This window comes from Triticum urartu, chromosome 3 (assembly GCF_003073215.2).
Source record: "Triticum urartu cultivar G1812 chromosome 3, Tu2.1, whole genome shotgun sequence".
Lineage (NCBI taxonomy): Eukaryota > Viridiplantae > Streptophyta > Magnoliopsida > Poales > Poaceae > Triticum > Triticum urartu.
The window spans coordinates 576763037-576769036 of record NC_053024.1 but is presented as its reverse complement, the minus strand read 5'-3'; positions in this window follow the sequence as shown (position 1 = coordinate 576769036).

Genomic DNA, 6000 nt, shown 5'->3' with positions numbered 1-6000 from the left:
ATCATTACTATCTTATATCTTTTGGCATGAACATGTGTATCACTACAATCGAGATTCAATAAACCATTCATTTTAGGTGTAAGACCATTGAAGGTATTATTCAAATAAACAAAGTAACCATTATTCTCCTTAAATGAATAACCGTATTGAGATAGACATAATCCAATCACGTCTATGCTCAACGCAAACACCAATCTCGTGCGATGCTTGATCACATCAAGCTTGGGAAAAACTTCCAACACATATCGTCATCTCACCTTTTAGCTAGTCTCCGTTTATTCCGTAGCCTTTTGTTTCGAGTTACTAACACTTAGCAACCGAACCGGTATCTAATACCCTGGTGCTACTAGGAGTACTAGTAAAGTACACATTATAATGTATATCCAATATACTTCTGTCAACCTTGCCAGCCTTCTCATCTACCAAGTATCTAGGGTGGTTCTGCTTCAGTGACTGTTCCCCTTATTACAGAAGCACTTAGTCTCGGGCTTGGGTTCAACTTTAGGTTTCTTCACTAGAACAGCAACTGATTTGTTGTTCCATGAAGTATCCCTTTCTTGCCCTTGCCCTTCTTGAAACTAGTGGTTTTACTAACCATCAACGATTGATGCTCCCTTTTGATTTCTACTTTCGCGGTGTCGCAAATAGCTCAAGGATCATATCTATCCCTGATATGTTATAGTTCATCACGAAGCTCTAGTAGCTTGGTGGCAGTGACTTTGGAGAACCATCACTATCTCATCTGGAAGATCAACTCCCACTCGATTCAAGCGATTGTTGTACTCAGACAATCTGAGCACAAGTTCAACAATTGAGCTTTTTTCCCTTAGTTTGCAGGCTAAGAAAATCGTCAGAGGTCTTATACCTCTTGACGTGGGCACGAGCCTGAAATCCCAATTTCAGCCCTCGAAACATCTCATATGTTTCGCGACATTTCAAAACGTCTTCGGTGCCTCAACTCTAAACCATTTAACTGAACTATCATGTAGTTATCAAAATGTGTATGTCAGATGTTCGCAACATCCACAGACGACGTTCGAGGTTCAGCACACTGAGCGGTGCATTAAGGACATAAGCCTTCTATGAAGCAATGAGGACAATCCTCGGTTTACGGACCTAGTCCGCATAATTGCTACTATCAACTTTCAACTAAATTTTCTCTAGGAACATATCTAAACAGTAGAACAGAAACGTGATCCACGACATAATTTGCGAAGACCTTTTGACTATGTTCAGGATAATTAAGTTCATCTTGTGAACTCCCACTCAGATAGACATCCCTCTAGTCATCTAAGTGATTACATGATCCGAGTCAACTAGGCCATGTCCGATCATCACGTGAGACGGACTAGTCATCATCGGTGAACATCTTCATGTTGATCGTATCTACCATACGACTCATGCTCGACCTTTCGGTCTCTTGTGTTCCGAGGCCATGTCTGTACATGCTAGGCTCGTCAAGTCAACCTAAGTGTTTCGCGTGTGTAAATCTGTCTTACACCCGTTGTATGTGAACGTTAGAATCTAACACCCGATCATCACGTGGTGCTTCGAAACAACGAACTGTCGCGACGGTGCACAGTTAGGGGGAACACTTTCTTGAAATTATTATGAGGGATCATCTTATTTACTACCGTCGTTCTAAGTAAACAAGATGCATAAACATGATAAACACCACATGCAATCAAATAGTGACATGATATGGCCATCATCACTTTGCTCCTCTTGATCTCCATCTTCGGGGCTCCATGATCATCATCGTCACCGGCATGACACCATGATCTCCATCATCATGATCTCTATCATCGTGTCTTCATGAAGTTGTCTCGCCAACTATTACTTCTACTACTACAGCTAACGGTTAGCAATAAAGTAAAGTAATTACATGGCGTTGTTCAATGACACGCAGGTCATATAATAAATAAAGACAACTCCTATGGCTCCTGCCGGTTGTCATACTCATCGACATGCAAGTCGTGATTCCTATTACAAGAACATGATCATCTCATACATCACATATATCATTCATCACATCCTTTGGCCATATCACATCACATAGCATACCCTGCAAAAACAAGTTAGACGTCCTCTAATTGTTGTTTGCATGTTTTACGTGGCTGTTATGGGTTTATAGCAAGAACGTTTCTTACCTACGCAAAAACCACAACGTGATATGCCAATTGCTATTTACCCTTCATAAGGACCCTTTTCATCGAATCCGATCCGACTAAAGTGGGAGAGACAGACACCCGCTAGCCGCCTTATGCAACTAGTGCATGTCAGTCGGTGGAACCAGTCTCACATAAGAATACGTGTAAGGTCGGTCCAGGCCGCTTCATCCCACAATGCCACCGAATCAAGATTGGACTAGTAACGGTAAGCATATTGAACAAAATCAACGCACACAACTACTTTATGTTCTACTCGTGCATAGAAACTACGCATAGACCTAGCTCATGATGCCACTGTTGGGGAATGTAGCATAAATTCAAAATTTTCCTACATGTCACCAAGATCTATCTATGGAGTCATCTAGCAACGAGGGAGGAGTGGATCTACATACCCTTGTAGATCGCGCGCGGAACCGTTCAAGAGAACGGGGTTGATGGAGTCGTACTCGTCGTGATCCAAATCACCGATGATCCTAGCGCCGAACGGACGGCACCTCCGCGTTAAACACACGTACGGAGCAGCGACGTATCCTCCTTGATCCAGCAAGGGGGAAGGAGAGGTTGATGGAGATCCAGCAGCACGACGGCGTGGTGGTGGAAGTAGCGGGATTCCAACAGGGCTTCACCAAGCGCTGCGGGAGGAGGGAGATGTGTCATGGGAGGGAGAGGGAGGCGCCAGGGCTTAGGTGTTGCTACCCTCCCTTCCCCCACTATATATAGGGCCAAGGGAGAGGGGGGGGCGCAGCCTTGGCCCTTCCTCCAAGGAAGGGTGCGGCCAAGGGAGGAGTCCCTCCTCCCCAAGGCACCTCGGAGGTGCCTTCCCCCTTTAGGACTCTTCCTTTCCTTTGACTCTTGGCGCATGGGCCTCTTGGGGCTGGTGCCCTTGGCCCATATAGGCCAAGGCGCACACCCCTACAGCCCATGTGGCCCCCCGGGGCAGGTGGACCCCCTTGGTGGACCCCCGGACCCCTTTCGGCACTCCCGGTACAATACCGATAATGCGCGAAACTTTTCCGACGACCAAAACAAGACTTCCCATATATAAATCTTTACCTCCGGACCATTCCGGAACTCCTCGTGACGTCCGGGATCTCATCCGGGACTCCGAACAACTTTCGGGTTACCGCATACTAGTATCTCTATAACCCTAGCGTCACCGAACCTTAAGTGTGTAGACCCTACGGGTTCGGGAGACATGCAGACATGACCGAGATGACTCTCCGGTCAATAACCAACAGCGGGATCTGGATACCCATGTTGGCTCCCACATGTTCCACGATGATCTCATCGGATGAACCACGATGTCAAGGACTTAATCAATCCCGTATACAATTCTCTTTGTCTAGCGGTACGATACTTTCCCGAGATTCGATCGTCGGTATCCCGATACCTTGTTCAATCTTGTTACCGGCAAGTCTCTTTACTCGTTTTGTAACACATCATCCCGTGATCAACTCCTTGATCACATTGTGCACATTATGATGATGTCCTACCGAGTGGGCCCAGAGATACCTCTCCGTTTACACGGAGTGACAAATCCCAGTCTCGATTCGTGCCAACCCAACAGACACTTTCGGAGATACCTGTAGTGTACCTTTATAGCCACCCAGTTATGTTGTGATGTTTGGCACACCCAAAGCACTCCTACGGTATCCGGGAGTTGCACAATCTCATGGTCTAAGGAAATGATACTTGACATTAGAAAAGCTTTAGCATACGAACTACATGATCTTGTGCTAGGCTTAGGATTGGGTCTTGTTCATCACATCATTCTCCTAATGATGTGATCCCGTTATCAACGACATCCAATGTCCATGGTCAGGAAACCGTAACCATCTATTGATCAACGAGCTAGTCAACTAGAGGCTTACTAGGGACATGGTGTTGTCTATGTATCCACACATGTATCTGAGTTTCCTATCAATACAATTCTAGCATGGATAATAAACGATTATCACGAACAAGGAAATATAATAATAATCAATTTATTATTGCCTCTAGGGCATATTTCCAACAGTCTCCTGACCCGGCTGTTGCCAACCCGGTAGCTGCTGCTGCCGATGCGGTAGAATTTTGCCCGGGCTACGTCCCCGCCATGAAGACTCCGGCCCAATTCGGCGGCGCAAGAGGGTCCGGAATACTGCTGCCATCAGAACAGCCCCCGAGCATGCCGTCTTGCAGCTAGTACAACGAGTCCGTCTCACCTATTGATGATGCAGTATCAGAGCAGATGGTCGTCTCCCCGCCTTCCATCGATCCTTTGGAGTATTCACCGCCATGGATGCAGCCTACGAAGGCATGTTTCACGACAGATTGAACACGGGCGGTCCTGGCGCGCTGAGCCATTTCGGTGAGGTTGGTGTGGACGTCCGGCTCAGGGCCTGACTCGCCGATCCGTCCGATGAAGACGTGAATTCCGCCAAAGGGGACCCGGTACCCGTACTTGATTGAGCCGGCCTCGGGCCCCAGCCTTCGTCGTCGATGTAGAGCTTGCCGCGACGACTCTTGGTCATTCGGCCCACAGCGTATCCCTTGAGCCCTTCAAAGTTGCCTTTCAAGAACTCAAATTCACCGTGCGCTGGCCCCACGGTGGGCGCCAACTGTCGTGGAGTTGACACGGCAGATGTCCTAGAGCAAGGACTTAGTCGTAGGGCCATCGCACTAGGAAGTTTAAAGGGGTTAATCGGGACAAGGGACACACGAGAGAGTTTTTATACTAGTTCGGCCCCTTACGATGAAGGTAAAAGCCTACGTCTAGTTGGGATTGGTATTGCTGAAGTTTTGATCTCCAAGGGGCTCAACTCGCCGGCTTGGTTATCGATTTGGTTGTTTCTTGCCCTAAGCCGCCACCGGGTCGTCCCCTTATATACATGGGTTGACGCCTGGTGGCCTACAGAGTCCCGGCCGGCTCATAACCGTGTCTGGCTCGGTGACTTCCTTTACATGCCTTTCTTTACAAGTCTTTCCTTACATACGGCGGTTTACAATATCGGGCCTTAAGCCGGCCCCAGGCCTTTGGGCCTTCTATATGTTTTAATAAACTATCATCTTGGATGTATATTGGGCTTCTTATGTAACCTGCCATTAGGGTTGACACGGCCCCTCCTGGGCGGGTCATACTGGTAGTAATATCCCCAACAGAATGGGTCAAGTCAATCACATCATTCTCCTAATGATGTGATCCCGTTAATCAAATGACAACTCTTTGTCTATGGCTAGGAAACACAACCATCTTTGATCAACGAGCTAGTCAAGTAGAGGCATACTAGTGACACTCTGTTTGTCTATGTATTCACACATGTATTATGTTTCCGGTTAATACAATTCTAGCATGAATAATAAACATTTATCATGATATAAGGAAATAAATAATAACTTTATTATTGAATATTCTCTGAATTCTTTTATGCATGATTGGTTTATCTTTGCAAGTCTCTTCGAATTATCAGTTTGGTTTGGCCTACTAGATTGATCTTTCTTGCAATGGGAGAAGTGCTTAGCTTTGGGTTCAATCTTGCGGTGCTCGATCCCAGTGACAGAAAGGGAAACGACACGTATTGTATTGTTATCACCGAGGATAAAAAGATGGGGTTTACATCATATTGCATGAGTTTATCCCTCTACATCATGTCATCTTGCTTAAGGCGTTACTCTGTTCTTATGAACTTAATACTCTAGATGCATGCTGGATAGCGGTCGATGTGTGGAGTAATAGTAGTAGATGCAGGTAGGAGTCGGTCTACTTGTCACGGACGTGATGCCTATATACACGATCATACCTAGATATTCTCATAATTATTCGCTTTTCTATCAATTGCTCGACAGTAAT